The sequence below is a fragment of the Zingiber officinale genome, chromosome 3A (assembly GCF_018446385.1).
Source record: "Zingiber officinale cultivar Zhangliang chromosome 3A, Zo_v1.1, whole genome shotgun sequence".
NCBI lineage: Eukaryota > Viridiplantae > Streptophyta > Magnoliopsida > Zingiberales > Zingiberaceae > Zingiber > Zingiber officinale.
Genome location: NC_055990.1, coordinates 32,253,364 through 32,264,480, shown reverse-complemented (window position 1 = coordinate 32,264,480; position 11,117 = coordinate 32,253,364).

Sequence of the window (11,117 nt, the reverse complement as noted above, 5' to 3'; positions counted from 1 at the left end):
AAGGTTCTAATTTGATATTTAATTTTTATTTTTTTTTGATAAATGTCATTATAAGGTGTTTATTACGATACTTATAAATAAATGTCGTTAAGATAATGTCACAATAAACTAATTTTCTTGTAGTGTCTTACCCACCCCCTCCACCGACCAATGACTTTTTCAGTCGTTTACATGATGACATCTTTGGACAGTTCAACTCCCTTGAGACCAAGATGCATGATCAATATACCTCTCTCTAGAAACAACTTGTGGATTTTCATCAGGAGATGACTGATCGATTTGATACTTTTGAGGAGCAACGTAGGATGTTCGATTACTTTGGTGCAACATATGATTGATAGATTGGATGAGTACGATAGAGGGGGGGTGAATATCGTACTCTTTCCGAAACTTTTCTTTTCGTATTTCAAAACAATTCGAGTAAGCAACGGACAATATAAAGGGGCAAGTTCGTTTACTTCGTTCGGAGCCTAGCTCGACTCCTACTCGAAGGCCCGCGATCCTTGATCGCACCGATGGGCAAATCACTATAGCTCTTCTTTCCGAGATCCTCGGAAAGAAACAGATCGTACAAATGAGCAAGATAGTAACAACCCTACTATCTTGCTTAAGTAAATTACAATGCAAGTTTATATAAAATATACCGACAAGTAAATGTAGTTGAAGCTTTGGTCGGCACTTCCGGATAGTGTGGCTTGCTGAGCTGATGAAGGCTTGTAGCACGGTTTGCTTGCAGAACAGAACTTGAGACGATCAGAGAAGAGTTGCTGAGCCTCAGACCTTGAGCTCCTTTTATAAGTGTCATTGTTGTTCGGTCGACCGATCCCTCTGTTCGGTCGACCGAACCCGCTCCCTTCCTTCCTGGCTGGAGTCTGACGTTGGCTCGATCTTTTGCATTAACTGATCTTTAATGGTTCGGTCAACCGATAATCTTGTTCGGTCGACCGAACAGTGAATTTCCCTTCTCGCCGAGATTCGCACCTAATGCTCCATTAATGCTTTTATTGGTTCGGTCGACCGAACCTCATTTTCGGTCGACCGATCATGCTGTGATGCCATATTTGCGATCCTGATCTGCTTTGCCATTTTTTCCCGTTCGGTCGACCGAACTTTTTTTCGGTCGACTGATAAAAAGCCTTTTTCGGTCGACTGAAACTCCTGTTCAGTCGACTGAACCCTTGGTAAATTGAAGGTTTCTGAGTGCTGGTCGCGTGGCCGCTGACAGAGCCTGATTCTGAGTTCTGAGTCAAAAGTTATGATCATTTGAAGTCCAAGAGGTCATATGATTCTGCAACACAAAGTTAGTTCGATATAACAAGAATATTCCTGCAAAACAAAGTTAGCATAGTTATAATAGTAATATGCATGAGTATAACAGTTAGGACTGTCTTGATCTCAACTTGGAAATCTTCTCGGTTTCTTCAGTTGGATCAGCGACCTTAGGTTGTTCCCTTCAGGAACCCAACCTCACTATCGCTCCTCCAGTTATTTACCTCAACCTACTTGCCAAACGTTAGGTACTCCAGACCTGTTTGGACTTTACTGTCTGGCCATGACTAGGACTTTCCTAATTGAGTAAATAGCCTGCACACTTAGCCAAATATCAGATCATAACAAGACTTAACTTGAACCTTTAACAACATCAAAACTCAGGTTTGATTCTAGTGCACCTTGCATCAACAATCTCTCCCTTTTTGATGTTTGGCAACCAAGGTTCACAATTAAGTTTAAAATATGCAGAGTTAAGTAAACAAACATTTAACTCTCCCCCTGAGTTCAATAACTCTCCCTAAACTTACTATCTCTCCCCCTTTGACACACATCAAAAATAGAGGTAATAGCAACATGTTTGAAATAGTTTAAGAGAAAAACTAAGTTTGAGTTAGATAACTGATTTGAAAATTTTTAAAATCAAGGTTCTCTAAGTATAAGTTAGAAGTTATTTGATTGGAAATAATAGTAAAAAAAGATTTTTTTTTATAAAAATCCATAAAATATCTAAGCTTTGAATTATTAAGTTAAAACTATTTGAAAATGTATTTTTGAAACATTATCTAAGAAAAACTTTGGAAGTTAGAAATTTTTAAGAGAAAATAGTGAACTAAGTTTTTAAATTAGTCTTTAAAATTTTTTTTTTAATCTAAGTCAAATTTTGAAGAAGAAACTTTGAAGCAAGAAATATTTTTAATCAAGAACATTTATACTTTTTTTAGGAAAATAAGTATATAATTTTTAAAATATTTTGGAAAGAGAATTTTGAAATATATTTTAAAATCCATAAGTCTAAAAGAAATAAGTTTTGAAAATGTGATTTTTGAAAAATTCTAGGAAAGATTGGTTTTGAAATGATGTTGATGCTCCCCTTAATTAAATAATCTAAAGACCAAGCGAGATATGAAAAATATATGTTAGACCAACGTTTTGGAGTAATTTAGTTAATTATTTAAGTTAAACTTAATAAAGGTTAGTTTTGAATTGATTAAGATTAATTAATTTAGGATTAAATTTAAATTAATAAAATACGGTGATTAGTTTAAGTTGTTAATCAATTTTAGATTAATTAAAGCAACTTAATAATTACTTGATTAAAATTAATTAATATTGATTTTTAATTAGATTAGACTAAGATTATTTAAACGTGAATTAATTTACGTATTAAATTAGAGATTTTATTAATTAATTGATTAAGTTGAAAATTAAATTTAGATTATTTTGAATTTTGTGTTAATTAGATTTGTAAAGTTAATTTAATTAACTTCAAATTAATTAATGATTTAATTTTTGTTTTAATTAAAATAAATTTTATTAATTAATTGATTAAGTTGAAAATTAAATTTAGATTATTTTGAATTTTGTGTTAATTAGATTTGTAAAGTTAATTTAATTAACTTCAAATTAATTAATGATTTAATTTTTGTTTTAATTAAAATAAATTAGGTTTGAGATTAAAAATTTATTGATTTATTTATAATTTATTGTATAAATTAAAGTTATTTAAAATTAAGTTAAGTTTTAATTATTTAAAGTTTAAAATTTAATTAAGTTTTAACAAAGTTTTATTTTTTTAAAAAAAAAAATTATTTAAGTTTTAATAAAGTTTTTTAAAAAAGTTTTAATTAAGTTTTAAAATAATGTTAATTAAGTTTTAAAAAAATTTTAAATAAGTTTTAAAATCATTTTAATTAAGTTTTAAAATAATTTTAATTAAGTTTTTAATTAAGTTTTAAAATAATTTTAAAAAATTATAAAATAACTTTTAATTAAGTTTAAAAAATAATTTTAATTAAGTTGAAAAATAATTTTAATTAAGTTTAAAATAATTTTAATTAAGTTTAAAATAATTTTAATTAAGTTTTTAATAAAGTTTTAAAAAAAGTTTTAATTAAGTTTTACAATAATTTTAATTAAGTTTTTTTTAATAATTTTAAATAAGTTTTAAAATAAGTTTTAAAATCATTTTAATTAAGTTTTAAAATAATTTTAATTAAGTTTAAAATAATTTTAAATTAAGTTTTAAAATAATTTTAATTAATTTTAATAGGTTTTAAAATAATTTTTAATAAGTTTTAAAAAGTTTAAAATAATTAATTAATAAGTTTTAAAATAAGGTTTGATAATTAAGTTTGAATTAAAGTTTGATAATTAATTATGAATTTAAGTTTTAATTGTTGGTGCAACATCCCTCAGGTCAAGGTTGACCTGGGTGACCAAGCTGAGTCTTGGTTTGAGTTTAGATGTTTGACAATAAGAAATTGATTGAAGAAGAGTCAAGTAGGTCAAGGTTGACCGGATACTTGACAGGGAAGTCCTGGTGAGTGAAGCCAGGCAGAAGGAAAGTCCTAGTGAGTGAAGCTAGGCGGATGGAAAACCCTAGTGAGTGAAGCTAGGTGAAAGTCCTGGTGAGTGAAGCCAGGCAGAAGGAAAGTCCTAGTGAGTGAAGCTAGGCGGATGGAAAACCCTAGTGAGTGAAGCTAGGTGAAAGTCCTGGTGAGTGAAGCCAGGCGGAAGGAAAGTCCTGGTGAGTGAAGCCAGGCAGAAGGAAAGTCCTAGTGAGTGAAGCTAGGCGGATGGAAAATCCTAGTGAGTGAAGCTAGGTGAAAGTCCTGGTGAGTGAAGCCAGGCAAGGGAAAATCCAGATGGATCAAGGATGATCGGACATCTGGTGTTAGGAAGTCCAAGTAGGTCAAAGGATTGACTGGATACTTGGCACGAGGAAATCTGAGAAAGTCGAAGGGTTGACGGACATCCGATGAAAGTCCAAGTAGGTCAAGAGTGACCAGATACTTGGCATGAATAGAAAAGTCCAAGTGGGTCAAAGGGATTGACCAGACACTTGGTGGGAAGTCCTAGCAGGTCAAAGGAGTGACCAGATGCTAGGCATGATGTACCAACAGGTCAAGGTTGACCGAATGTTGGTTTGAGAGGCTTGGAACTTGGTTTTGGGCAAAAACCAAGTGTTGGATCCATCAGTGGATCGATCCAGGAGCTGGATCGATCAGTGGATCGATCCAGGCTTCTCCTAAGCGAACAGAGAGCCTCTGGATCGATCCGTGGATCGATCCAGATGTTCCAATCGATCAGTGGATCGATTGGGACGCGGCTGCTTCGCGCGATAAGCGCTGGATCGATCCGTGGATCGATCCAAGCGTTTTTCCCAGAGCACAGAGGCACTCTGGATCGATCCGTGGATCGATCCAAAGCCTCCCCGATCGATTGGGAACATTCGAATCGATCGGGATCCGACCGTTGGCGTCGATAAAGGTCGCAGGCATGCATTTCTTTCGACATCACTTCACCGTTTCATCTCAGATCTTCGCCAGCTCCTCCACAGCACTCTCAAAGCTCGTGATCGCCAGTTCTTGAAGGTTCTTGGAAGCTCTCCGAGTCAAGAGGCGGATCAAAGGCAAGAAGAGAAGCTAGGGTTAGGGTTTTCTGCATTCATTGTAAGCTTTGTGTTTGTATTTTGTTTCCCTTTCCTTCTTCTTGTACCGAGAGTCTTGTAGGGCTTCTCCGCCCTCGGTAGTTACCGAAAAGGAGTGTTTCATAGTGGAGGATGCGTGCGTGGTGTGGATCCTTGAATTAGTCACCTCCTTTGGAGGTGGATACCAAGTAAAATCCTAGTGTTAGCGTGGTTGTATTTGTTTCTGTATTTTCCGCTGCATATTCTTGAAGAAACAAGCAACGCCGAGCAACGCCAAGCACCGAGCGAACGCGACGAGCTATTCACCCCCCCCCCCCTCTAGCTACTTTTGGTCCTAACAAGTGGTATCAGAGCAAGGCCGCTCTTCACCGGAATCATCACCGGAAGGGTCAAGCATAACAAGAAAAGCTAGAGGGTGAAGAAGTTGAAGCAAAAATTGTCAAAGTCAAATATATCAAAAAGCTCAACTTCAAGATGCAATTCCAAGATGGACTTGGATTTGACACAAGGGTGGCTCCACCATACACTTCCACGAGTTTTGATTCTTGGAAATCAAGAATTGAAAATTTTCTTATGATGGAGATAGAGCAATGGTTTGCTCTAATGGAAGGCTTCGAGGCTCCAAGAAATTCAAAGGGCAAAGTTCTCAAGAGGAGCAAGTGGAGCCAAGAGCAAGTCCAAAGGTGCGAGGCCAATGATAAAGTGACCAAGCTCTTGGTAAATTTATTGCCAAGCACCATCCTTTGCAAAATTGGAGAATTTGAAGATGCAAAGGAATTATGGAGCAAATTGGCCAAGCTTCATGAAGAGATCCCCTCCACTGTACAAGAGCAAGAAGTATCCAGAGAAGGTGACTCTTTGGAGCAAGACCAAGAGGAGGGCTCCGAGGTTGAGAGATGCTCAACCTCCGAAGAAGAGGAAATCCAAGAAGCTTCATCCTCAAGGGAATGCAACGAAGGGAACAAGGAGGGAGCATACTCCTTGTTTCATATTCAAGATGATGAAGCCTCCACCTCTAGGATTGAGGGGGAGCAATCCTTGGTGACGCCGGATCAAGAAGAAGGAGAAGCTTCTACATCCGGGTCAAGAGATGAAGAGATTGAAGAAGCTTCTACCTCCACGAGTCAAGAAGAATCAAATGGAGGAGAATCAAGATCGGATCAAGAGGAAGCTTCTACCTCCGGATCCAAAGGAAAAGATGCCACTCCTACAAGCAAAGGTATAAATATTTCAATTAAAAATAAAAATCATATTATATGCTTTGAGTGTAGGGAACATGGGCACTACAAGAGCAAGTGCCCTAAATTGGCCAAGAAGAAGGGCCAAGTGGCACAAAAGGGCAAGGCGAAGCCCAAGGAGATCATCCCCAACACAAAGAAGAGCAAGGAGCATATTATATGCTTCTCTTGCAATCAAAAGGGGCATTACCGAAGTCAATGCCCCAAGGGGAAGAAGGTGGTCAAGGCTCAAGGAGGCACTAGTCAAGGGGGAGCCTCCAAGGTAAAGAAGAAGGTATCTTTTATTGAGCCTACCCCCTTACATTATGGTGAAAAGCATGATAGTTCTAACTTTTATCATTTTAATGCAATTTACCATAAGAATAGAAAGCATGAGGGCTTTAAGGAAAAACATGTGGCCCTACATGCCAAAACTACCCAACCTAAGGTTAGGAAGGTAGATAGACACTTGGGCGGGAACACTAAGGAAAATAGACACATGCCCAAGATCAAAAATGCTCATGGACCAAAACCTAAGGATTTAATGATAGAAAATCAAGTCTTGAGGTCAAGACTTGACAAACTAGAAAAGACCCTAAAAAGGATGGAGAATATCCTTAAAGGGCAAAATGAGCAATACCTAGGGCTAGGAGCACAAAGGTCATCCAATGGCTATAGAGGTTTGGGATACAAACCCAAAGCTAAAAAGGATGTGCCTAGTTATCATAGGGTTCCATATAGCTATGGAACAAACCCTAACACTAGAGGTCAAGTCAAAGATACAAGGGAAGATATCCCTAGAAGTATCTTTGCAACCAAAGTGACTAAGACTTCTAAGAAGTCTAAGAAAGTCACTAACAAGGTCACAAGGGAGGCTATCCCTAGAGTTGACCTAGAAAATGTGACCAAGGCTTCTAAGAAGCCCAACAAGGTCATTAGGAAGGTATCTAGGGAAGTTATCCCTAGTGAGTACCTAGAGCATCCAAGGAGCACCAATAGGTGTTGGGTTCCTAGGAGCATCTTCTCTACCCCATAGATGGGTTAGAGAGTGTCAACTCCGATTAGAAGGATAGTTAACCCAACTTTGAGGAAATTGACACTCAAGGAGCATTTTCAAGGTTTTAGTTAACCTTTGAAAATGAAATGGACCTATTGATTACTCCTTGAAAGAGTAAAATGTGTCTAATGATGGAAAATTGATTTTATCTTAAAATGGCACAAATTGGGAAAACCTTGAGAAATACCAAGTTGGGATTTTGGTATTCTCTTAGAAATTTAAGGCAATCCGGGCCTTGATTTATGTGATTATTTTGGAGGAAAAATGGAATATGCCAACATTTGAGGATATGCTTAATTTTTAAGTGGCATAAACAAATCAAGAGATTAAAGAAATGTCAAGTCGGGTTTTGGCATTTTCTTAAGGAAATTGGGCAATCTAGGGTTTATGCTTTAGGATTAGCTAAGGGTTAAGGATACTTAGATAGATAATCTAGGTATATTTTAATTATGCTAAATCTTGCCATGTTTGGTTGCCCATTATATGCCATGACATCATGTTTTATTTGTGCATTCATGACTTATTATGAAAAACTCAAAAATACCATGTCATGACATACATACATCATGTAGTTATAGGAAATTTTCTTCTGAAAATTATTCCCTTTTGATGTATGTCATAACATAATCATGCATTAAGTTTAATTCCTTGTAATTAAGGACAAATGGCATTTAACAACATTTATTAACAAGTGACATCCTAGGTGGATGTCTAATATTTCTAAAATGCCTAGATAGATATGCATGATCCCTAGATTAGGGCAAAAACCAAAATCTACATCTCACAAAGACTATAAGGTGACTTGTATGTGATTAGTGCACATTAGATACAAGTGAGATGTTAGGATGATGAACAAAGCTCAAGATGTTGATTTAGTGCATTCTTTTGAGTTTTTAGGTTCATCAAAACACATAGTTATGTGTTTTCCCATCATTGGGAAAGCTAATGTACAAGTCATGTGCATTAAGCCCAAGGAACATGATGGGATATTGGTTTTTAAAAGGTTTTTAAAATGTTTTTGAAAAACCTTGGTGAAGGCTATCTTTTGATAGTAATCACCATTGAATAGTTAGACACAAAATTGAAGAAAACACTAAGGTTTTTGCAAGTTTTCAAGTTTGTGTCAATCTTTGAAAATATGAAGTATTTTCATAGAAAACTATTTTTCTTTGATAGTATATGCCCTAAATAATGTCTACACGAAATCTCATGATTTTTGGATTTTTGTAGAATTTTCTAGGGGTTTCTGAAGTTGACTGAAATGGAATTTCAGCAACTATCAGAGCTCCGATCGATCCATGGATCGATTGGAGTGCCTGAATCGATCCGTGGATCGATTCAGAAGGCAAGTCTCACTGGATCGATCAGCCGATCGATCCAGGTAGTCTGAATCGATCAGTGGATCGATTCAGAAAGGTTCAATCGATTGGATCCCAACTCCAATCGATCCAAGTTGCTGATTTTGGCTCGGAAGGCCTAATTTCAGCATCTTTGAACCATGGTTAGTCTATGCAACCATTCCAAACCCCTAAAATACATTTGTATACAATACAAGGGTGTTTTCGTGTTGAAAACAAGGATGGAATGGTTAAGAAAGACTTCGTTGAAGTTTAGGTTGGGGTTTGTTTCAAATTTTGAATATTTAAACCTCAAAACTTCTATATTTGGGTTTTCTAAAGGTTTAGAAATTTCAAGTCATTGTTGGTGCAATGACAGAAGTTACCACCATGTCTTTAGGGGGAGGGACTCTTTAAAGACATGAAAATTATTTTTCATGAACCTTGGAAGGTGGTCAACCTTCCGTTAAGAAAATGCTCATGTATGAGCTTTTGAACTTGAAATGGGGAGTGGATATCCTCATTGTTTCAAGTGGGAACTCAAGTGGTTAGAAAATGCTCAAGGTTGGGTATTTGTCTACATTGAGGGAGAAGTTAAGGATAAATGAAGGGTATGAGACCTTCATTATCGTGTTGATCACAACGAGTGATGTTGTGAACAACGATCAGCAACTCTTCAAGGGGAGAGTCGTCAACAAATGGATTTGTTGATGTGTAACCAAAATTGGGGCATGGGTTGAAGTGTGCCCAAAGATGGGTTGATGTGTGCCAATAGGGGGAGAATGAAAGGACCTATGAATGAGTGTAAGTTAGGCTTTCATTACCTAGAGGGAGTTTGCCCTCGTAGGGGGAGAATGAAGAGCTTAATTTATGTGTTCATTACCTAGTGGCATGAAGATTGAGGCTATAGGATTAGTCTAACTTACATGTGGTATTGTAAGTGAAATTGTGGTATTGTCAAACATCAAAAAGGGGGAGATTGTTGGTGCAACATCCCTCAGGTCAAGGTTGACCTGGGTGACCAAGCTGAGTCTTGGTTTGAGTTTAGATGTTTGACAATAAAAAATTGATTGAAGAAGAGTCAAGTAGGTCAAGGTTGACCGGATACTTGACAGGGAAGTCCTGGTGAGTGAAGCCAGGCAGAAGGAAAGTCCTAGTGAGTGAAGCTAGGCAGATGGAAAACCCTAGTGAGTGAAGCTAGGTGAAAGTCCTGGTGAGTGAAGCCAGGCAGAAGGAAAGTCCTAGTGAGTGAAGCTAGGCGGATGGAAAATCCTAGTGAGTGAAGCTAGGTGAAAGTCCTGGTGAGTGAAGCCAGGCAGAAGGAAAGTTTTGGTGAGTGAAGCCAGGCAGAAGGAAAGTCCTAGTGAGTGAAGCTAGGCGGATGGAAAATCCTAGTGAGTGAAGCTAGGTGAAAGTCCTGGTGAGTGAAGCCAGGCAAGGGAAAATCCAGATGGATCAAGGATGATCGGACATCTGGTGTTAGGAAGTCCAAGTAGGTCAAAGGATTGACTGGATACTTGGCACGAGGAAATACAGATAGGTCAAAGGGATTGACCAGACATCTGATGGAAGTCCAAGTAGGTCAAGGGAGTGACCAGATACTTGGCATGAATAGAAAAGTCCAAGTGGGTCAAAGGGATTGACCAGACACTTGGTGGGAAGTCCTAGCAGGTCAAAGGAGTGACCAGATGCTAGGCATGATGTACCAACAGGTCAAGGTTGACCGGATGTTGGTTTGAGAGGCTTGGAACTTGGTTTTGGGCAAAAACCAAGTGTTGGATCCATCAGTGGATCGATCCAGGAGCTGGATCGATCAGTGGATCGATCCAGGCTTCTCCTAAGCGAACAGAGAGCCTCTGGATCGATCCGTGGATCGATCCAAATGTTCCAATCGATCAGTGGATCGATTGGGACGCGGCTGCTTCGCGCGATAAGCGCTGGATCGATCCGTGGATCGATCCAGGCGTTTTTCCCAGAGCACAGAGGCACTCTGGATCGATCCGTGGATCGATCCAAAGCCTCCCCGATCGATTGGGAACATTCGAATCGATCGGGATCCGACCGTTGGCGTCGATAAAGGTCGCAGGCGTGCATTTCTTTCGACATCACTTCACCGTTTCATCTCAGATCTTCGCCAGCTCCTCCACAGCACTCTCAAAGCTCGTGATCGCCAGTTCTTGAAGGTTCTTGGAAGCTCTCCGAGTCAAGAGGCGAATCAAAGGCAAGAAGAGAAGCTAGGGTTAGGGTTTTCTGCATTCATTGTAAGCTTTGTGCTTGTATTTTGTTTCCCTTTCCTTCTTCTTGTACCGAGAGTCTTGTAGGGCTTCTCCGCCCTCGGTAGTTACCGAAAAGGAGTGTTTCATAGTGGAGGGTGCGTGCGTGGTGTGGATCCTTGGATTAGTCACCTCCTTTGGAGGTGGATACCAAGTAAAATCCTAGTGTTAGCGTGGTTGTATTTGTTTCTGTATTTTCCGCTGCATATTCTTGAAGAAACAAGCAACGCCAAGCACCGAGCGAACGCGACGAGCTATTCACTCCCCCCCCCCCCCCCTAGCTACTTTTGGTCCTAACATTAATTAGGTTTG